General features: G+C 38.1%; 1 protein-coding gene across 1 annotated transcript in view; it reads left to right on the top strand.

The window, feature by feature from the left end:
* Positions 1-2,728: 2,728 nt before the first annotated feature.
* The window catches only part of ESR1 (estrogen receptor 1), a 179,555-nt gene continuing 158,718 nt past the window's right edge, over positions 2,729-23,565 (top strand). Inside the window, 1 exon segment of the mRNA XM_054514452.1 lies at positions 2,729-2,764. The gene's annotated coding sequence lies outside the window, so the exon portion shown is untranslated.

Here is a 23,565-nt window from a genome sequence, read left to right as displayed (position 1 = left end):
TTAGTATTTTAACCTCCCTTTTTCTTTTCAAAAGTACCACACATGTACATTTTTTATTTGAAAGAGGGAAGCTGCTCCCCCTGCTAAGCTGCAGGTGTCTTAGCCACTTATCTCTTTTGTCCTCTCACTTGCCTCGGTTCTGGTGTCTGTTATCTGCAGTAACTTCTTTCATAAGGGTGATGGTTTTTTACATCCATGTTCTACCTTTCAAAAAAAAGAAAGCTTTAAGGAATTAAGATTTAATCTGACTTGTATGTAGGATATAATGATTTCCTTATAGAGATGGGAGAGCTTGTTACAGAATAAATTACATAAATACTAAGTGAAAGCACTGCACAGAAATCCTCAATCATAATGCTGAATGTATCTGCTTACATGATTCCAGTAAATAAGCGATTACCGAAAATGGCTGCTAATTCTTCTGTTGCTCAGATGGTGCCAGTTTTAGAAGCTAGAAAATACAAATTTATTGTTGTTTGTTCAATCCCTGTGTTATTGTGTACTTCTGTTCCCTTATTAAGCTGGAGATAAGCAGAACTATTTCTGGTTTATGTGCTTGTTTGAGCAGAATCATCACTAGTTCAGCATTACTGTAGAGAAGAAATTGATACCCACAGGATGTCATATCAGCAAGAGGGCATTTCCCCCCCAGTTTATGCAGTGCCTCTGTGCTGTGAGTGCATAGAGGAGCATGTAAGCACATATTAGCAGTATTTGTGGACATTTGTGGGGCACTGAGACGTGTGTGTGTGAAGCAACAGGTTTACTAAGGAGATGCTGACTTCTCTGAAGTGGTTTGAAATGGATCAAGGTGGCAGTATTTGGGAGCCTGATGCCTCGAGTTTTAGCTATCACATCAACCTCTTTCTTCCAATGTGCCTAGAGCATGCTTGTCTGGCAGCTTGCTCTCCCCCAGCTTTCCACTGTCTGACAGACCTCTGGGGGTTTGTGTGATCATTCTTTCTTTCCTATCGTTCTCCTTAGTGTCACCAGAAGGATGTGGGTAGAGAAATTGAATGTTGGCACCCTGATTTCTGTCCCACAAGGACAAGTGGCGCTGAAGGAAGGGCTTGTTCATCATGATCCCTCTAGAAGTTGCTCCCTCTGACTAACACATCTTTCCAATTGCAAGTGTATTTCCCTCACCAATCCCAGAGGTTCAGGAACACACAGCCTCTCTAAAAAATCCTAAAGTGAGAAAGGAAAACCAGCAACAGCACAGAAGCTCCTAATGATGTGATTTTTTAGTCTGATTTCTGATTTCCTCCTGAGCAAGAATGCTTAAGAGTGGTGATGGTTGATGCACTAAACTATAGATTTTCAATCATAAGATTGGAGTGGTGAGCCTAGCCTAAATAGTTTTCAAGAAAGAGTTAAAAAAAGAGGAATGTACACTTCAGCTTTTCTTCCTCACTGCCTTCTGAACTTACCTTGCATTGAGCAGATATCAGACACCATCCTGAGGAGATGGAATAGCTATTTCTATATAGCAAGCTCTTTGTTTTTCACAGAACTAAATATTTTTTTTTTATTTTTCAAAAAGGAGGAACAGACCAAAGTAAGGAATTAAACATATCACTCTAAGAACTTTGTAAAAGGGGCACACATTAGGTCATTTGGCCCAACAGTAATGTCTTGATAACACAAAAGTTTATCAACATGTAAATGCAATAGAAATGTTTCTATTAAATCTATAAAAAATAGTAATTGTAGAGCTATTTTTGCTGCACTTTAAGGAATTTATCCTCCACAGCAGTTTTTCCTTGAAATTGTGGAAAGTGTAATACATCAATTTTTATTAATTGATTTGATTGTTGACGTTTATATCATCTACATCAAGAGAAGCAAAATTAAGCTAGCAGACAGCAGAGAAGCCAGAAGAAAATTAGATTTTAAAAGTCTATCTGAATCTCATTTACACTTTGCAATGCAGGTGTTGCAGTCTATTTCTTAACCAGTACATTTTAAAATCAAACTGTGCTCCTTTAAATTGCTTAAATAAGATTTCTGCTCCTTTCTGCTTCATAGGCCTCCTCTTTCTTTGAAGCAAACTTAAATTCCTTCAGGAAACAGGAGGCTTCAGAAATGGAAACACCATGTGACAGTGGGGAAGGGCCATGCTGGCTGAGGAGAGCTCATCCTTTCCAGGGTCACTTTGCAGAAACCCCATATTTCTTAGTGATGGGATGAAAAGGAGCAAAAATAAAATATATGTTTTCAAGGGGGAAAGAAATTGTGCTAAACCATCTCAGTCCATCTCTGCCAGCCACTTTATGTTGCCTTTCAATGTATGGGTAGCTCCCAATTATATCTTTGTTTAACTCAAATTGCAAAAATAACCCCTTGTTTGAAACTGTTTCTACATATAAAGATTTATAGTGCTGGGAATAAAAATCGTCATCTGGATTTCATTAAGATTTTCCTGGCAAGTAATTAATGCTGAAAGCATGTTTTGATCAAGTATCTCCACTAGCAGCAATGGTAAGTGACTTAAAAGCAGCTAGCATTATAGAAATAGGTCTACTTGGGCTCTGAAAGTTTTTGCTAGTTTTCCCAGCCCTCAGCAAATGGTGGTGCTAGTACCTTATTTTTCATTCCCTGTGTTTCCTCATTTCATGGTCATATCAGCCTCTTGGTGACTGCCAATGAGCGGATCTCATCATAGCTGAAAATTCAGGAACATGTGCAAAGAAGCCACCCAAATGGACAAGAAATTTGAATATTCTCTCTCCTGGCTTTTTCCTTTAGAATGAGAAGACTGCAGGTATGAATCTGTCAAAGTAGGTAATTAATTTTTTTTGTTGTTTCTGTTTTGATTTATATCTGTTGTGACTTAATTGCATGTCTCTACTTACATGTACAGTAAGTCAATGTAGATTTTTATGTGTTACACCTGTTGTGCATTTTTGTGTTCTAGACTATGAGAGCAACACTCTGTCTCAGCCTGCTTTTGGGAGAATTGGCTTTTGGAGCAATAATCAGTAAGATGTGGGATGCCCTTTTCCCAAAGCAGAAATGACAGCTTATCTACTGTACTCCAAGTAAAATACATAGTATACAGCTCCCTGTGAAGTTCCACGTTGCAGGAATACCCGCTGGCACCAAAGCAGTGTTTTACACTGTGCACCGGGCTGGGGAGGTACCTGTGAGATAACCTTACCCTTGGTAATGCTTAATAACTTTTTGTCTGTATTCAGTGGGGTTATTGATTATATGGGAAACTATCAGCTACAGGTGTACCTTTGGAGAAATTTCCAGAAAGTACTGATAACTTGGAACATACAGTGTAGCAGCAAGTGTACAACTCCTGTTCATTTCACCCATGGAAAATGACAAGCTGGAAAAGCCGTTATGAGTTGTTTTGAGAGGTCCGTGTTTTATCATCAGCTTGAAATTGTGCTTTTGGCTGTTAGTCACTGGGCTGCCAAAATTCAAGTGGCTTGAAGTGTGAGAGCTACTGGACCTGCAGGGCAATAACGGGAAGGAGGTTATTTTATGGCTGATCTCCCTGCCTGTGTTGTGTGCTTCCCTCTGATAAGGTGGCTGTATCAGCCCCACCTATTAAAGTTGTCTGACACTTCCCATTACAGACTTTGTTTTCAAAGTAGCCAAACTATAACTGTCTGAGTTGAAATCTGACTTTTTGTACTGGTGTGCTGAAGTGCTTCATGTGAAAATTAATCAAAAAAAGTTCCCCTGGTTTGGGGTTTTTAAAAATAAGAATAGAAAAATTGTTTTGCACAGTGAAGATAATCCCCTCTTCGTGGAACTCTAAATGTAGTTGTGTGATCTTCGATCTGCAGGTCATGATTTCATGATCTCATTAGTCTGAGGAGAGTCAGTGTAGGCTTTGTATTAATGTAGAAAATGTGGACCCTAATGGATTTTTTCATGTATACTGTGTGGGCTGTCAAAGGTATTTTAAATAAGTTTGAGCCTATTTGGCTCTCATTCCTTGCCTGAGTGCATCTGTGTTTTCTGAGTGGAGACTTGACACTTGGAAGAGAAGTGGCTATTGGCTAAAGGACAGCTTTTATCTCCGTGAAATCAGACCAAATCTGGCAAAGCTGTAAGCTGCTTAAAGAACACGTAATTCCAATATGCTTGTGCTTGCTGGATGTTTCCAGCCTTATTCCCTATAGTTTATCTCTGTGTGCCCAGGCTGGGACAGTTCAGGCTGAGCAGATGTCTCCTGTAACTGAAGTTCTCAAACTGTTGCTGGCTATGCTGGCCCTGGACATCATCACAAAGATCAGGGGCTCTTTCTCTTCATTGCCAATGCTTTATAAAATTATAATATAAAATTATAAAATTTAAAAAAATAACAAAGGAGACCTTGGTCCAGAGACCAAGCAAGAGACTAGGACAAGGGATCTGGCTGTAGAAGACCACAGAACACAGGGACTGGGGGCCTATGGAACAGTGAAAACTGTTTGGGTTACTCTGCTGAGTAAAACCAACCAGGATTTAGTGGTTTGGTTCAACTGGACAAAGAGATTAGGGGAAAAAATGAGGAAGGGAGTTGAGGCATAGCCAGAGGTTATTTTACCAGCCTTGAACAGAAGAAATGGGGCTGCTGGGCCATATAGCCAAAGAAGGTGTTTCCTGCAGGAGGAAACTGCAGGAGGGACTGGAACAGTGAAAAAAAGTTCCACTGTAATGTCTATGAGAAGATGACTTCAATCAGAAGGCTAAGCAGTAAACACTAAAATCAGCTCTGAAAGACAGAATGGGAAGACTTAGGTGTGAGAAGGCACCAGTCTAAGAAAGGAAAAAATAAGAGAAGGGACAGAAGATGGTTTTGTGGGTTTTGTGGTTCCAGTCATTCACATGAATCGATGCATCACAACGACGTACATAACTGAAAGAATGCTACTTTGTTTTTCAGACCAAAACAACTGTACACAACACCTATTCTAAGTGTTTTTGCAATTCTGCAGTGCCAAAACCTCAGAATGAGTGGATTCCAGAGATAAAATATCCCATCCCACACAACCTTAATTTTGTCCTTGCTTATTTACATCCAGAAAATGTTTCCCTTTGTCTAACACATGCACAAAATAGGGGGATGGAATAGTCTATGAAAGTTCATGTCACAGTTATTTTAGTAGCAAAGGATTTTGATAAATATATTATACTAGCTGGCACAAGGTCCCCCTGAGCTAAACAGTATGTGATTTTTTAGAACAGATTATGAAATAAATAATTTTTAAATCTGAGCTATTCTGTTGGAACCGAGAGGAAAATGATACCTATTTTAAAGTGTATGCAGCAAAGTGGCAATAGAAATCTACAAATAGAAACAATAACAACAACTAGGCTAAGATTTGATGTAACTTTACTTTGAATGCCCAAGTTTATAACTCTGTTCTTCTAATTCTTGGAGGAATTACTTGTTTTTCTCCACAAGACAGTCCAAAAATATTATAATATTTCATGCAGTGTGGATGATACTGGATCAGGACCCAGGAATGAATACAGGAGTCACTAAACTGCCCCTCTAGGCACGACCTGAAGGTGTTTAAAGGCTGTGTATAGCTTTCACGTGAATTTGAGTTACTGCCATGGACTCTGATGGGTATTTTTTCACCCAAAGATCAGTATTTAATTAAAATTATGTGCATTAAAACATGGTGCTTTTTCTCCCCGTCACAATATTGCCATAGTGCTATATGCACTATATTGTGCATATAGCTTTATTTTACTTTTGAATCTGCTTGGAAGAACTAAGTGTTTTGTGTACCTAACCTTTTGCAAGTTTGTTTCTGTTTGAAGATTTTGCCTGCTTAATAAGCAGTAAATGAGCTCCCTGACAGAACAAACCCCTCATGTATTCCAATATTCTTTACCAGATGCTGTCAGCTTGTGCCCAGAGAAGGTGAACACCTAAATTAGGCGCCTCTTAGGAATGGTCTCTGGTTGTCTGCTCAGTGGAAAGGATTTAATTTGCTGTTTAGGACCCACCTCTTTTCCCTAGTGGCACTAAAATGAGATGTGCACAGTGTGATGTCTTTTGGTTGTCTTCTGTTACTGCTTGGAGTCAGTCTTATTCATGCTCACCAGGGCAGAGCTGCCATGAGAAGCCTTTAATGATGAGCCTTCCTTTCATCAGATGCAACAGAGGGCCCACATGCTTCACCTCCCAAAATCAGAGCAAATTCTGCCACAGGCAGGTGGAAGGTGTGTGATTTTGTAATTTACAAGATGGATGGTTGTATTTTTGGCGACTAAACTCAAGCTTGAATTCCCATTAGGTCATGGTGATTGTAATGGTAAGAAGGGAGAGACAACAATGGAAAAATATATTTTAATTGGAACAAAGTTGTGATTATGCATGTTCCCAAGAACAAATTCTGTTTGCTCTGTGCCAATAGCCCCTAGCTGCACTTAGCAATTTGGAAATTTTGAATTCCAAATAAGAGCTTTGATTCTGTTATTTTCCCACTTTACATGCCTTAAACAGACAGAACCAGCAAGAAGTGAATAGGCAAGATTTAACTTTTCCAACCAAGTAACATACAAATGAAACCATATGACTACAAACAATAGCTCTTGTGTCCTATTCCTGCTATTTGTAGGTCCATATATTGTTCCTTTGGCTAGCTACCAGAACTCATAAAATGCTTTTAGGCAGCTGTGTCCCATTAAAGCCACATGTTACATTACATCAATAAGGAACCACAGAAGTGCAGAGCTGACAGGGATTTTAGAAGACTGCTTTTTTATCTTCATAGACTGGGAAAGGATCGAGCATGCCACCCTAGAAGATACTAAAAGCCCTCAGAGGAGCAGATTCCAGAACTCTTTAGACTATTTTGGTATTTCTTTTCTCTGACTGTTAGATAACTCTTTGTAATATCCAGCCTTAGTATTTTTGCATTTTTTTTCTCATGGTGGACACTGCAAGCTGTTGATTGGCATCTTTTTATAGAGCTCTATTACTTATTGTAAGATCACTGTCATATCTGCTCCCAGCCTTCACTTCAGAGAAAAGAAACCCAATTAGCATGATCTTTTTTTATCTTTTCATCACCCCTTCTGTTTAAATCCTCTAATTCTGTTACAGTTCTCTGGATTCTGATTTGTTTAATTTTTTTCTTGGGAATGGATATAATTAATTCTTCATCTGAGGACCCATCAGTGACAATATAGCAATCAATACCTTTTGCTGCCTAGTTCAAAAATTCTTTCTCTTGTGTTTGTGCATTTGATTATATTCTATAATCTTTCTATAATGTAAAATTAATATAAAACATAGAAATGAATATCTGCCCCAAATAGAAGAACACATGGGTCTGAGTATTAAAAGAATGATCTTTTTTTAAACAGTATTTTTGTTAACAAAAAATTATGCAATTGCAAGGAGGACTTTTGTTAGCAGTGTCTCTTAAGTCACAGATTTCTGAGTTTTGTTCATACACTGAGATTAAATAGGGAACAGTTTAAAAGCTTAAGACTCATTGCACTAAAAAGAGATGAATTAGGGGGTGTTTGATAGAAATCTTCAAAGTTATGCATGATGTTAACAGTTTATAATTTCTTTCAGTACATGAAAGATAACAGAAGCCAGCTTCAAAACAAGAAGAAGATGGGTTTGTTTTTAATGCAACCGTCATGCAGCAAGTAAATGTTAAAGAGTGTTAAGGCTAATTTATATGTGTGGTAGTTTACATATGTTCAAGGACTTGTGAATAAGTTTGCCAAAAATATTATGTACATGGTTAGTAAATGGATAAATCAGGGTCAGTAAATGGACAAACCAGATCCATTCCACAAAATACTCTGAGAGTGAATAGCTGGAGCACAATAAGTACTCAGAAATACCATGGGTACTTGTTCCCTGAGCATCTGCTTCTGTTCAGCTCTGAAGATGTGACACTAGAATTGCCTTGTCTGTGCACCTGTCTGCACCAATGGACCAGTTCCAGTGCTGTCATGCTACCAGGAGCCGAGGCAGTTTCCCAAGAGTGTTGCCTTTTCACCAGAGTTTGAAACTCACTTTTTTTCCCCTGAGAGGAGAAATACTATCTCCCTACCTCTGAACATGTTTTCTTTAAGGAGATATTCATAGGGGAATGTGTTTGAGCAATTTGAGTGGCACAGAATGAAATCAAATATATGAAATACCATTAGATTTAGCAGAATAGGAAAGAAAATGGGCTCTCCTTCATTAATTGTGATTTAAGAAGTTACAGAAAGTATATACTAAAAATCAGAGAAACTGAAGAGGAAAAAACATAACCATTCTATTCTGTGCAAGCTTTATTCAAACAAAGGACAGCATTTCAGAATTAGGTGTAGCTGTGATATACATATCATACAGGTAAGTTCTAATCTGTTCTTTCAAATTTTCTTAGCAAAGTATGGATACAATAACAAAGGAAGGGAAGAGGGGAAGAAGGGCAGGAAAATGAAAGATGCTAATTGAGTAAAAAAATTTTGAAAGACTGAAAACTGAAAAGATATAACTTTAATATTTCCTTCTTTGCTAGTTAAGATCCTTTATAATCTGACAAGTGTCTGCACCTTTGTGTATAAATTACTTGTTGAAAAGTAAGACAACATTAGGATAAACTTTAAATGAAGGCTGGAAGCTGAAACAAGCTTCTAAAAAAAGCCCTCACAAAATCCAACCCCCTTACCTAACAAATCATGTCTGTCTGGTGCACCAGTGGAAGACATCAAATCTGCAGTAAGGTCAATGGCACGCAGCATTACCAAAAAGAGACATCTGTGTTTCAGACCTTGGAAAACAGATAGCACTTTAAAGCATTTGTCTGCACATCTTAAGCTCATTCATGGGCATGGAGGAGTTGCACACAAACATTCTTTGAAAAAATACAGACAAAGTAATTTCTGTATCAGTGAAAAACTCAGAGAGGGCAGTAAATTATTCAGAGGATCAGCCTTCTTTTCTGTCTAGCATAAAGGACTAAGAGATTGGGTTTGCCATACAGCACAAGGTAGAATGTTTGGACAGAATTTGTGGAAAATAGTTTATTTTTAAATTCAGGACAAAAGGCAGAGCTCAGGATGGCTATTCTTCAGCAATCAGATAAGAGGAAGATTGATCTTCATTACATGGAGGTTGTGGAAGCTTTCTAATTTAGAACTCAAGGTACAAGAAATAGCAAAGTTGTTCTTCAGACTTCAGTGCAAATTGTGTTTTAATCCTCCCTGCTTTTTAATCCTCCTAGAATTTTTTGGTTAAGGAGTAATGTGGTACTTTACAAAAAGTACTAAACAAAAAGTAAACAGATGAAAAGCTACTTCAGATGGCATATTTTCCATAAGTATGATTGTTTTAAAGTTTATTTTTTCTTTTTTTTTTTTTGATCTTCCAATGGGAAATTTTCTTTGTCAATATCTTTATGACAAAAATAGTTCCCCCAAATTCATATAATGCCTCCATGTCCCAAAGCCTTTAAGAGAATATTGCCCCATTGTAGAAGTCCACGCAGCATTTTTTTAGTTTGTTGCTACACATTTCAAAAGATCAAATCATTCCCCTCCAAACCTCACAGCTCATCAGCAGAGCAGTGCTGGAGCTGTAGATAGAGAAGCCAGCTCAGACCATGCAGTGAAAGCACCTCTTTAGTGTCCACCTCTTGATTTAGCAATCCTTGGGGTAGCTAATTCCTGAAAGAGGTCACAGTAGCATGGATTTTCAGCTGGCCCAAAAGATACACTCTCCACAAGGTATTCCCCTTATACCTCAGTGGCTGGCCCCTCCTCTTCCCACCCCTCCACGTGCCAGGGCACCCTATGCAGTGTGCAGCCAGCGCTGACAGCACACACTGTCCTCTCTAGACGTAGTATGGGATACTGTCCTGGTTTTGGCTTCTTTTCCTTTTTTTCTTTTCCTCCCCTATTGTTTACTACTGGGAACATTGTCAGAGTTCATGGTGAGTCAGTGATAACCATGGACAAGCTGGCCTGAATTATCTATCAACTAAAGAGGAATGGAAGGTGACTGGAGAATTAAACAGAGTTTTTTCTGCAAGAGGTTAGTATGTCAAGAGGTTAGTGCACAGCTCATGGGATCCAAGGAGGAACATCATCATGCAGTGTTTGATTTACTTATGTCCATTGACACAGGGCGTAAAGACTTTTTTTTTTTTAATAGAGTTGGAGGGCATTAATGCAATAAGTAAACAAGCATGCTGTCTCTTCTGTCTTGTGAATATTAAGTAAGACATGCCTTAAACCTTACCTTATTATATTATTATCGAATTCTCTGCTCTTTGCAAATGTTAAATGGTCATAGCAATGTAACTATAGATAACTTCACTGAATTTGGCAACGTTGCTATCCAGACCAGCTGGAATTAATTTTTAAGATATGATTTTATAAGAAATCTAGTGCTCTTCTTACTGTCACATGGTAATTCACTTCTTTCACTAATTTGATAATTGGTTTTTTGGAAAGGGACATGGATTTCTGGCAAGCTTTTTCTTCTATAATTTAATACTCTTTGATTCACATAAACCTATTGCTAGCCACTAAATAATTTTCTAGCATTTGTTCCATTTGTTGTTTAACAGTGAAGATAAATTTACAGGAAGATTACCAGAAGTACCCTCTTGCATTATTTCTTTTTTTTTTTTTTTTAATGCCATTTCCTTATTTTTCTCCTTTCTTTCAGTATCTCCCTAAATACTAATAAATTTTTTAGGAGATTGGCAGATCTCCTCTACAAGATAATGCTCAGACTTTGCTATGGGATTAACTGTCTGCACTTATGTACAGATGCACAATTCCACTTACCTCCTGCTCTCCTGCAGGCGTTTCTTTCTAATTGCAGAGCCAGGGAATGAAAACATCTGTAGTGTTGTGGGAAAAAACGTGGTCCTGTGCTCTCGGTGAGGCTGAGATCCAGTGTGAGCTTTAGGATGGATCGAAGCGCCCGGTTTCTGCAGCTTTAGCTGCCGTGCTGGTACGGGTCATTATCCCAGGGGCTGTAGCAGAAAGGCCAGAAGCACACGTAGGGAATCCGTGCTGTTCAGATGGGTGAGCTGAAGAACAAGCTTGCCCAGGATACCGGACTCTTTAAAAGCAGGTGCTCAAGTAGGGCTGGTGACAGAAATCATGCAGGGTCACTCAAACATTTTCACACGATTTGATGGGACAAAGCCCTGTCTTCAACCACAGTTGACCTGCATTCCTAGATACTTTGCACTGGCCTTCAGTAGTAACATCTGAAAAGTGATCCAAATATGTTTGATGACCAACCTTTAAATCCTCTGCAAATGTACTCTGAGATTTTTACTTCCCCACCTCTGATTAATTGGTGTGATCAGATCATTGCAAAGTGCCTGGATCACTGTGGAAATTTAATATGAAGTGCCAAGAAGTGCCAAGTGTCTTTTGCAACTGCTCTGCTGCCAGATTAACAAGACAAAGATTGCTTTGGCTGCCTCAAATAGTGCCCTAGGGTATAATCTATCAAGTCTTTATCTCTAAGAGGTGTTGTTTAGTGTTATCTTCAATGAATAATGGATTTGGAAATTCTTTGTCATTATCAGTTATGCAAGAATTGCACTCTGCTTTTTTTCTAAGTTGTTCTTTTCTTCCTAATTATCAATTTTATCATCTCCGATTACATTTGGAAAGCAAGCAAAAGTAAACGTTCTTAAATCTGGCAATAATCCACAAGCTTTCCCCTGAGATGTTAACTTTTTTTGCACTTCTTTGCACTTCCCTCTTCATGCAATTAATTCTTTCCTCTTTGATACTATTTTCTAGTGCTCCTGGGAAGAGTGGAAGGAAAGGGAGGAGTGCAGAACAAGCACCAGTTTTTTTCTATTTCAGATCATTCCCCTTTCCGGCTTAGTCTAAAATCCTGTTGCATTTCTCACAGATGTTTGCCCATTAGCTTAAAGTAAACAGAATTCCTTTCATCGCTTTCATTCCTCTTCCTTTTCCTCTTCCTTGTTCCTGTGTCACCCTTACTATTTTTTTTTGGCACAGGGGAGGAAACTAATCCTTCCTATTGCTTGTGCCTGGTTTTCAGCTTTGCTTGGGACATCTTCGCTGTATGCAGTTCAAAGCTGAATCACTAATTAAAACTAAATAAATTTGTAATTAATATTAAAATTTGAAATTAATAAAAGAAAAAAAGTAAATTTTAATTAATCTCCAAGTTCATTCAGACTCTTTTATTAGATGGTACTGCACACATAGTAAATCTTCAAGCAGCTCATACTTTGTGTTTTCTCCCCACTGAGGGCTTCACACCTATGCAGGAGTAAGTCCTCGTTCCCAATTAAATCCAGAAAAGCTCTCTACTAAGGTGCTTTGTGATCTGTCTTGAAATGTCCAGCCTCTGGGATGTTAGCTCAAATGTGACAGCAAGCAAGTGCAGAGTCACTGTCTGCACAGTCCAGGAATTAGAAGAAAAAACTTCTGGGTTTGGGCATCAAAGTTTCAAGAGGTCTGGACTATCTTCCTTGACATGAGGACAGGATCATAAAATCATTTAAGTAGGAAAAGACCTTTGAGTCCAATCATTAACCCAGCACTCTCCAATCCACCACTAAACCACATCCCTGAGGGCCAGGTCTATGTATTTTTAAAATACCTCCAGGAATAGTGACTCACCACTTCCCTGGGCAGCCTGTTCCAATGCTTCTTTAGTGAAGAAATTTTTCCTAATATCCAATTCAAACCTCCCCTGATGCAACTTGAGGCCATTTCCTCTTGTCCTGTCACTTGGGTGAACAGACTGACCATGCACCTGGCTACAATCTCCTTTCAGGCAGTTGTAGGAGCCTCACCCGAGGCTCCTTTTCTCCAGGTTAAACATCCCCAGCTCTCACAGCTGCTTCTCATTAGACTTGTGTTCCACACCTTTCACCAGCTCCAGTGCCCTTCTCAGGGCTTGCTCCAACACCTCAACATCTTTCTAGAGGTGAGGGGCTCAGAACTGGACATGAACTTCAGGTGTGGATGTGGAGAACAGATGTGGAGGAACTGGAAGGAAGATGGGACTTCTGGCAAGTGTCAGACTTGGAGAGTATGCCTTGTAGCCAGCTACCTCAGGCTTTTATTGTGATTTTCACAATACGGGAACTTTGTTAATTAGAAAAAGGGCAAAGTCATATGATTGCATTATGTTCCTCTTCTCTTAAAGATGAGCATCTATTCTTCACAAATGCACCGATCAGTTATAAAATTTTGCCCAAAAGGTAAAAACAAAATCCCCCAAACCAAACCCACCACAAACCCTAGTGCATAACTTTCCTGAAACAAGAGAGGACTTTTGGATATATAAGATTAGCAGTTATGTGGAATGACGATTTTGGGAGACAAACATCCAAAGATTGGAAACATGGAAGACTGAGGATTTTGTTTTAAAGTAAGATATGCTTGAAGGAGATGAAAACAGGAGGGCATAAGGACAGAATTACATCACCTAACAGTGCTTGCTGAGGTGCACACATCTTGGTGTTCTTTGACCCCTCTGACATAGAAATACAGCAGTATTGGAGAAAGAACCTATTACTACTGCACCAATTAAGATTGCAAAGACAGTATTTCTGAATTCTGTGTGAGTTAGATCATAAGACTAGAAACCTTACTGATATGTGAAGTAATAATTTGTCCAGATAAATAAGCCAGAACCTCTGAGATTATGTCCCAGTAGCTGCAGTCTGCCTGAACTCTAACAGGTAAGGTCACACAAGGCAGCCAGGGAGCAGCAAGGCTGGCTAGTTAGGGCTCTACATCAGCCGGTCTTCTTGCTTTATCCTTTATTTTCCTCTCTCTTTCTCTTGCTGAACTTCTGGCTGCACTCTTAGCCCTCTTGCAGAGCTCACTTGCCCATGTTTCTGAGAAGCCTTCAGGCAATTTTGTGCAGGGTTAGTGGTGAAAAACTGGTAACTGAATCTTGGGAAGATTTATGTGAAAGGGCAGCTTTATGGTTTAAATGAAGTGCTATTAAAGGATTCACTCTCTCTGACAGAGTCCTGTGAAAGTAAGTTTGTTAGTGGTGCTGTTGATTAAGTTTGCCTGAGTTGGACTTCCTTGGATCAGTTTATCCCTCAGCAGCCTGGTGGGATGGCTGCATGGATAGAAATGCATAACAAACTCTGAGCAAGGTGGCTATTATGTTCATGCAGTATGAATTAACTTATTAGTATTTAATAAGCTTAATGCATTGTTTTTCCCCCTCCAATTCACCTTTATTTCAGAGAACTCCAAATAAAGAACAAAGATTTTTTCATTTTCCATCAGCAGTGACCTCTTAGGGTACAAGATTCAAGGAATGTTCTTGGCTTATGTTTTAAAGAAGCATTCATTTCTTCATGCCAGTTAAAGAATACCAGTCCCACAAATTTAGAAATCAGTTTGGATGTCCTTGTAAATTTGTCAGTATGTTCCTTTTTATTTGTTTGAAGTCTCAAAATAATTGTTCTTTGATATTTTTAGGGAATCTGAAAACAAGAAGGTGGTAATATTTTTTGCCCTTTTTATTTATTTTTTAAAAGTTATGTTAAAAACTAAAAGCACTAATTTTCTTATATCCTGTTTTCTAAACAGAGGTGTGCCAGATTTTTTTCCTTCATTTTTAATTAAGAAAGTTTTAAATATGTATTTAAATATAGAGTGCTTTTAAGGGTGAATTTACTGATAGTTTCTGCCAAAGTGTTCTGCAAAAGAGGATTTAGAACAGGACAGAAGATCCTTGTTTTAGTAATCTTTCTGGTTTCTCTGTTCAGTTTAGGCTTTTTGTAGATTTTTCTCAAGAGTGTTTACTGAAAATACAGCATCTTAAGCCAGAGCTAAGAGAGGAGTACTTGGGTTCCTGTGACTTGAATAACCTTTCCCAGAAACATACATGTATTCTGGTTTTTGGAAGCTGCATCTGGCTCAGGAAGCCACCTCCACAGATGGAAATAGCTGGAGATGGCTAAGTGTGGGGGGAATTGCCATGGAGGCTTACCTGCTCCTCCAAGCCACCTGCTTATAGCTGTGTTGGAAACTTGCTACTGGGCTGTTGTCTGACCCAGCATGGCCTGCCCTATCTACTGCCTGGTGGCCTGGATTTCCCTGAATGTGGAGCACAGGGTTTGCTCTCCAGCACTGCTTCCACAGGGACTCATGGGTGAGGGTTGCTGCAATGGCACGTCCCTGGCATCCAGCTGGAAAGCCGCTTTCTTGAGAGCCATCCACTAAGGCGTGGATGTGTAAGGCTCAGTTGCTGGTAATTAATTTTGCCCAGTCTTCAAAGGGGAAAATGATTGAATTACTTTGGTAGCTTCAGTCTATCAAGAGAAAAGATGTGACAGAAGCATCTCAAGGCACATTCCACTGCCAATGTACCCTCCAAATCTAATCATTACAAATAGGGTTTGACTCAAGCACCAAGAGAATACTTTTACGAGCTTGGTCTGCAACCTTGAAATGTCAACAGAGAAACTTGAACTCTTGTGCTTAGTTTTTCTCTCCTGTGTCCTGAAGGTTTCAGATACTATTTCATACTTAAGGCATAGAGTGCTGGGCCCGTGGAAGATGCAGGCCAAGACTGAGAGGTCTTTTTGGTTGCCTAACTGGGAATCAGATATGGTGCATATTAAACTAGCAGCACTGTGCCGTCTGAAGATTCACAAATGTGAATGTTTGCTGGTTTCTGGCTATCTATGTGCATTGGTTTCCTCAACCTACTTAGGACCAGCCACAGCTGGGTTTCTGGGTGATAGAATGTATTTCCTATTTTTCCTTACAGAAGTCACAGGAGTCTCTGTGTTCAGGAGTAGGGTGGCGGCTGTTTTGCTTGGCAAATCACAGATTAACCTGTGTACTGCACTCATGGATGCAAGTGTGTGTCACAGCTCATCCCTTCCTTTTGAAGAGGACATAAGCAAGCAGTGAGAGGCAGCAGAAATTTCTCAGCTGGTAAAATTCCAATTTAGTGAATATGAATCAAAGTTTTGGAAGCAGAACAGCGAGCTTTCTTTTTTTTTCAGAGTTTTCTCTGTTCCTCTGTTGAAAACTCAGGCACAACATCTTTTTTCCATTAATCCTTTTACTGTTCCCTGTCTACAGACCCTCTCTTCTCCTTTAACACCTGACTTCTGGCACATAAAAGTAATAGGTCTGGAAAAGGATGTGGATCTGAAGTGGAAGAGGCAGTACATGCCTCATGCCAATGGAAGGAGGCACAGGTTGCTATGGAACTCAGCCTCCCCAGGAAGAGGGAAAGTGCCCAGGCGGGTGAGGTGTCCATCCTGCTGGTTTCCCTGGCTGCTGCACCCATCCTGCCCTGGGTCTAAGGCCAGAAGAGCTGGCAGCACTTCCCATTAATGCTGGGAAAGAAGTAAGAGTTTGGGAGCTCCTGTACAACCCATAAACAGGTAAATCAATGTTTAAAAGTGCTTATAGTTCCATGACAATCAAAATATTTGGATCCAATGTTTTTTCTGCTAGGTGCTGGTGATTATGCTATGTGCTTGAAGTTGTACCGTTTGTTGTTGTAGTTATCTTCATCATATTATTTTGGAACCTCAAGCTATTTTTCATTTTAAACAGATTGTGCCCTCTAAATATTGATCCTGTTGAGGCTAAGTTAAATAATGACAACAGTATTAAAAATTCCTTTTGACCTAACTGTTGACATTAATAGATAGTGACAGTTTCCTTTTCCTATATAGACAATGTGAGTCAAATGAGCTTTCCTATTAATGTGCTGTTGCTTTTCTGGTGTAATTTGAGTTTATTTTCTAAATCTGCAACATGGGCAGCTTCTGCAAGGATCATCTTGCTGCACATTGTTCCAGGTTAACATTGTTCTTGGAATAGTGTGCATGCAGTATTAAATGCTTTAATTCTGTGCCTGATTTACATTCACATTGTCCCTAGAGTTAGCTAGGCTGGTTAGTACATTTAAAGAGGGATGAAATTCATGTCAAAAAAGCCCACTGTCAACCTGAAAATGTGTTTATAAAATTCATTCTTGTCCCATCAATTTTTTTCCAGTTAAAACTTTATAATGAAAAAAGCATTATGAAACATCATTAACTTTCTGGATTTTTATATTAATGATCAAAAAGGTTTATATTTTGTTAGAAAATAAGCTTTTGTTTTGAAATTTCTTTAATGATATTTGATAGTTTTTCCTTTTCAAATATTTTTGTAGCCACTTCCTTTCTGTGAAATAAAATATTTTGATTATCTATTGATAGCTGCTCTTGTACTTTAACATTTCAGCATTTCCATGTGGTACTCATATTTAAGTGAAAAGTTGGAAGAGTGAGGGCAGAAAGGAGAAGAGACGATACTTCTACTTTTCCCTAAATTCCTCCTACTAAATGTGTAGTCCATACCTTTTTCATTTTCTTGATCTTTCCTCTTTCTTTGTTCTACTCCATCCCACACCGAATCATAAAAAGAAATAATTGTACAGGTCTGTTTTCCCTTGACTTTACTAAGCCTTTTTTTTAAGAATTAGCTACAAAATTAGAACAAATCTGTGATTAAAATATGCTACTAGTGTTAAAGGACAGGTAATGAATTGTGATCATTGAGTTTCAGCTGAAAAATACTTGTGTTTTTGTTTTCCCTTAATCAATTGGTGGCTTGTGTGGGTTACTATTCCTGTAGTTTAACTGTGAATTCCAATGCCTACCATAGTTGAAATTTTTTAAATTTTATCTTTTACAACCTCTTTTTATAATTTTCTTATCTCTTTACAAATATTACATCCTTTAGACTGTAATTTCCTCTATTTGATTGTTAGGAACAGATGGCTTTTTTTTTTTTCTCCTTTCTTGTTCAACAATTAGAGAAAAAACATAGTTGTTCACAATATTTTGTTATAATAACAAAAAAAAAATCTATGTACTTTAGTCATAATAAATAGTCCCATATTAACCTGGAGGTATTGAGTAAGCTGAGACCTCAATATATTGCTAGTCTGTCACTCATAATGACAACATCTGTTTTTGGCAGGAGTTCAACATAGCAGATTTGAGTTTCATGACTTCAGACAGTTCCTAATATTAGAAAGACAGACATACACAAAGATAGTAGAGAAGTCAATGAAGGTGGATCATTATCTACAATTTTAAACTGGTCTCTTTTCCTGCAATGGTATGCAGGTTTTTAATCAACACATTCTCTATTTTCTTTTTTTATGCTTTTTAGAAATGGAGGAATTCCCTGTTAAATCATATATTCTGTAAATAATAATGAAACCCTAATTTTGTTCTGTAATACATATTTCCACAGTAAGATTTTGCTTGCTCAGCTTTACAGACTTTCTTTCCTGTGTCTCATCCATGGATTGTATGTTTATAACTGTATGAAAATGAGACCTATTTAATCTGTGCCTGAATGTGTACTCAGATTCTGAACTACTAAAAAAATCACTAAGTGCCTAGTGGCTAATTGGGTAAGCCTTGGGGATTTGTCCATTAGTGGTATGGTGATTTCTAGATTTGATAAGGAAAATAGGCCTTTCTTTCCTGAAACATCAGCTTAGTGTTAGGGAAAGTTTTGAACTAAAACTGGTTTGAATTAAAGTTTTGGCACTTAAAGGAAAAAGGAATACTCTCTCACTGGACACTTCATAAGTCAAACCCAGGCAGTGTAAGTCATGCAGATTCACCTTCTTTGGTACCTCTGCTCAAACCAATACAAATTTCTGATTTTCTACTAGGCCCTAAGGATCTTGGGGTTGGGCAAAAGAAAATGTGCATGGAGATCTTCTGGGTACTCTTGAGGCTGCTGCAGAGTGTTGTGAGGAAAAGGAATCTCCTTACTGGCTTGAATGTACTTTGTCTCTCTTAATGCTCAACAGCCATAGCAAGAAAATTAATTTGTTTAACCTTTTGAAACTAATTTGTTTAAAACCATTTCTAATATTATGTTTCTAAGACTTAATATGTTCATATAAATCCTGACCTTTCTTGAACAGATGGTGGTAATGATGGCAATGAGGATGCTTTTGAATGGCATGTGGGAAATATGAGGCCTAAGTAATATATTTGATTGCTGACGATCAAGCAAGAACCTAAGTTTATCACAAGGATATCTGTTTTGAATAAATCTGTGCCAAATTTTCTGTAAAAGTTGTGATGTTATTGACCCTGACCAGGTGCTTAAACATGTACTTGTTTGGTGCATACACTTCTGACAATATTTTTCTGAAATTACATTTTTAGTCCTGCATTAAAGGCTCAATTCCAATTGTATATACTATAAATTAACTACTAATGTTAAGTGACTGAAATAAAGGTCCTTTTCTATTAAATAGATTGAATTTATGTAAGTTACTATGGCAAAATATTTGGTCAAATTGCTTTGCATCAAGATAACCCACAGTTAATTACATTTCAAACATTGCATACGCATATTTTTACTTTGTTTAAACTGAAAAAGAGCCTGCATTATTAGAGCATTATTAAAAAAAAAGTCAAAAATGAATGTATATCTCTAGTCTTTAAACAATTTGGTAGAATAGTTGTAGAATAGTAGTTGTGACATACTGATGGCTGACACAGCATGCAGTGGATAATGCTGTGTAACCTGACATTTCTTCCTTTTTTCTTTTTTTTTAACTTCCCTTAGCAGAAATAGGGACTGCATAAAACTGGCTACTGTCTTCTATATGTGAAGTCTCATCATGCATGTAAACAGTTTAAGAAACATCTCTTATTTTCATTCTCCTATTAAAGCACAAAATTAGTGTTTCAGTGTCTGTATTTCTATTAGGGAAATAGAAATGTTGTATCTGCTAGGGAGAAAAAAGTCTTCAGCAGAAGCAATAATCACTGGGGTAGGAGGGTTATGTTTTATTATTACATTAGAACATGCTGGAAACTATTTTTTCCTGGTTGTTGGGAATATGATCTTTTTAATTCACCACTTGGAATCTTCAATCATAGAAGGTCACTAAAGAAGTCGAAATATCTTGCATGAGGATGACGTTTGCCAGGAGAATGGTTTGCGAGCAAGGTATATATGTTAGTGTTGAGATCAGGTGTGTTACCACACACTTGTAAATTTGCAAAGATGCGTGTGGTGAATTGGGGTGACTGTCTGTTACAAAGGATTTTCTTTAGGCTCTTAAATCCCAGTGCAATTGTAGCACTGGGATTACTACACTTTGTTCAAGTGCCTACACAAGAGGAATTAAAGAAGTTAAAGGAATTAAAGTAATTATTCCTGTTTGCAGGAATAATTAAGACTAAAACATTAATTTTTGCTCTAAACTGAACGCATAAGGAAGGATAAAAATATTATTAGTCTATTTCTGTTTATTTATACTAAAAATTCCCACTAGCTTTATGGCAAACGGTCCCTTTAGAACATATGGAAACTTGATGATAGCAGTCCAAATTAAATTTTTGGGGGGTGGTGAAGAAAACTATTTTGAGGATGTATTAGTATTGTAAATAAAAAAGGGTCCAAATACTGAGTTTATCCATGGATGTGGAATAATTTGCTGGCCCTGCTACTTCTCTTATTAAGTATTCTATTAATATACAGAGACAATCTCAGAAAATTGGTTTAATGTAGTCCTACTCTGAGATGTAAGTGAGCCCACAGCTTGAAAATACTGACTTAGTTTCTTCTGGCTCAATAATTAAGCTACCTGCCAAGAAGGTAAAATAGAGATACATGTTTCTAGCAATTTAAATTGATAAAACTGTTCTGCACACTGCTTTAAATAGTGTTCTTTAACTATCGATGAATTGACTTTTTTAGGAAATCATAATGTACTGCCAGGGCAGATCAACATATTAGTGGTTGTCCCAAATATACTTTCAGCAGAAACTTTATGAACTGATATATACTGGACTGTATTTTAAAAAATAAGTGGAGTATTGAAATGCAATATTTGTCAAATTGCTCATTCAATGCATGTCTATTTAAGCAGTTCACTACCAAGTGCCACCCCCTGCAGTGCTACAGCTTGGGTGCAGAGTGGAAACTGCCAGGCAGAAAAGGACCCAGGAGTGCTGGTCAACAGCAGCTGAACATGAGCCAGCTGTGCCCAGGTGTCAGAAAGGCCAATGGCATCCTGGCCAGCAGGACCAGGACAATGATTGTCCCCCTGTACGTGGCACTGGTGTGGTTGCTGGGCCCCTCACTACAAGAAAGATACTGAAGTGCTGGAGCGAGTCCATAGAAGGACAACGGAGCTGGTGAAGGGTCTGGAGCACGTGTCTGGTGCCTGAGGGAGATGGGGTTGTTTCATCTGGAGAAAGAGACATTGAAGGGGGACCTCCTACAATTGCCTGAAAGGAGATTGTAGCCAGGTGGCAGTGAGTCTGCTCTCCCATGTTACAATAACAGGATGAGAGGAAACGGCCTCCACTTGTAACAGGAGATGTTCGGGTTGAATATTAGGATCAATTTCTTTACCAAAAGAGTTGTCAAGTATTGGGACAGGCTGCCCAGGGAGTGGTTGAGTCACCATTCCTGGGGCACTTAAAAACATGCAGATGTAGCACTTAGGGACTTGGTTTAGTGGTGAGCTTGGCAGTGCTCAGTTAACAGTTGGACTTGATGATTGTGAAGATATTTTCCAATGTAAATGATTTTATGATTCTATATATCAGTGTTAAGAAAACTGGAGGAAGGAACTGTGTGGAATAACACCGATGCCAGCTGTGTAAAGAGACATTCTACTCTGGCTCAAGTCTCCTTCACTCTGCATTAAGCTCCAGGATACATTGACACTCTTTCTCTTTTTATCCAAGGCTTTATACTCTGTCTTTTACATGGTGTACATCCTCCTTGCTGTGCTTTTATCCCACATGGGTGCATTTCTTTCCCTAAATTGGCATTCCTCTAGCCATTTATTTCACTGCCTTTGCCTTTAGTTTTTTTCCCCATACGATTTCATTTCAGCCCACTGATTTACCTATGATGGAATACTGTAGCATAGCCCCCGCTACGCAGAGTGTTTTGCAGGTTTCATAGGTCACAATTGATAAATGAAACAGAGGAGAGTATAACACAAAGCAAATGAAATCACTTATGTGTTTTAGCATAGAGGGGTTCCTGACATGATTTGCACTATGCTTGGGATGTACGGTGAAAATACCCTGAGAAAAATATTGCCACTTAGATAGGCATTGTCTGAAACATGGTAAAGCAGGCCACTGTTACATTTAAAATTGATCCAAGGGATGATTTTTCATGCAGGTTTCTGAAAGCAATAAACAAGAGGTAGCTGAAGCCAATTTTCTGTAGTAATTTTAAGAGCTATGACAAAATCTATTGTTCTGTGTATTTTGTGTACTTATATCACTGCCCTGGTTTGTCTCTCACCATGGTCAACAGCAAGCTTCCATCCCCTTCAGTTCTGCCACATCACCTGCAAAAGGGCACAATTTCAGTAATGCAAAACTTCTCCTAAAACCACAGTGACAGAAGTCATGTACCTGGTAGAGTAATTGGAAGCATGTACACAGTAATATGCTTTTCAAAATGCATTTTTTCTTTTTACCTTCCCAAAAAAACCCACCAAATAGTTTAGAATTTGTAGTTTTAGGAAGGTTTTCTTTATATTTAAATAACCAATGGCAACAGCTCTGGTGTCTACTTCTATACTACTACTACTTCAAGTTAATGCTCAAATTTCCTTTCACACTTGTTAACAAGAAAAGGGAAGATACAAGGAGCCTTTTTATGCTACCATGTTTATGTGGATTTGTACTTCACTTTGTGAAAAATTGTGTTGGGGTATCCTGCAGAATAAAGGAGATCTTTTTATTTTTTAATACCAAATTATCTTCTTGATTGAAGATATTATCTGATATTGTATATCTTTTGATACATGTGTACACTTCTTCTGGGAAATTTAAACTGAGATTTTCTTAAGAACTTTTGTGTGCTTGTGGGGGGGGTTTCCTTTCATTTATTTATATTTACTTTTTTTTCTTAATGAAAGGGGAACAGTTTGGTTTCTTAACTCATGTTCATATTATTTTTTTCTTGCAGAGTTGGGAGTCTGCTATGTAGGATTTTGAATTATATTCTCTATCCTTTGTTTATCCAGAAGGTCTTGTGAGCCAGTTACATTGAAAGGGTGGGATTTGCAATATTTTTATCTTATGACTGCAAGGTGAGAGTGATTGCACCTAAAGGTTAGGACATGAAATTGTTTCCTGTCCTTGTCCTTTTAAGATATGCAGCATATTTCCCTTTCCTTGATTACAGATTCTCTACTGCTGTTTGCATTTTTCAGTAAAGCCTTTTTCTACAATGACTGTCCTGGAAACAAGGAAACCTGGACAATATACAGAATGAAAAATTGTAACAATCTAATTTCGAATGACTAGGAAATGATGAAAAAGTTAGTTGTTACAGAAGGTAACTTGTGTTTCCTGTAATCCCAAGAATAATATTTTGCTGGAATTTATTTTTTACGAGATTTACAAAACTGAAAGAGTTAATCTTCTAACAGGGATAACTAAACAGCAGCCTTAATATAGTTAGAGGATATTTTATTGTTGGATGGAACTTGCGTTTTGTCACTAACTCATCTGTTCAGCTTTTGACTCAAATTCTTTGCATTTTTGTTTATATCTTCATGGTTAAATTATTAGATTT

This window comes from Molothrus ater, chromosome 3 (genome assembly GCF_012460135.2).
Source record: "Molothrus ater isolate BHLD 08-10-18 breed brown headed cowbird chromosome 3, BPBGC_Mater_1.1, whole genome shotgun sequence".
Lineage (NCBI taxonomy): Eukaryota > Metazoa > Chordata > Aves > Passeriformes > Icteridae > Molothrus > Molothrus ater.
This window is presented reverse-complemented; position numbering and strand designations above follow the sequence as displayed.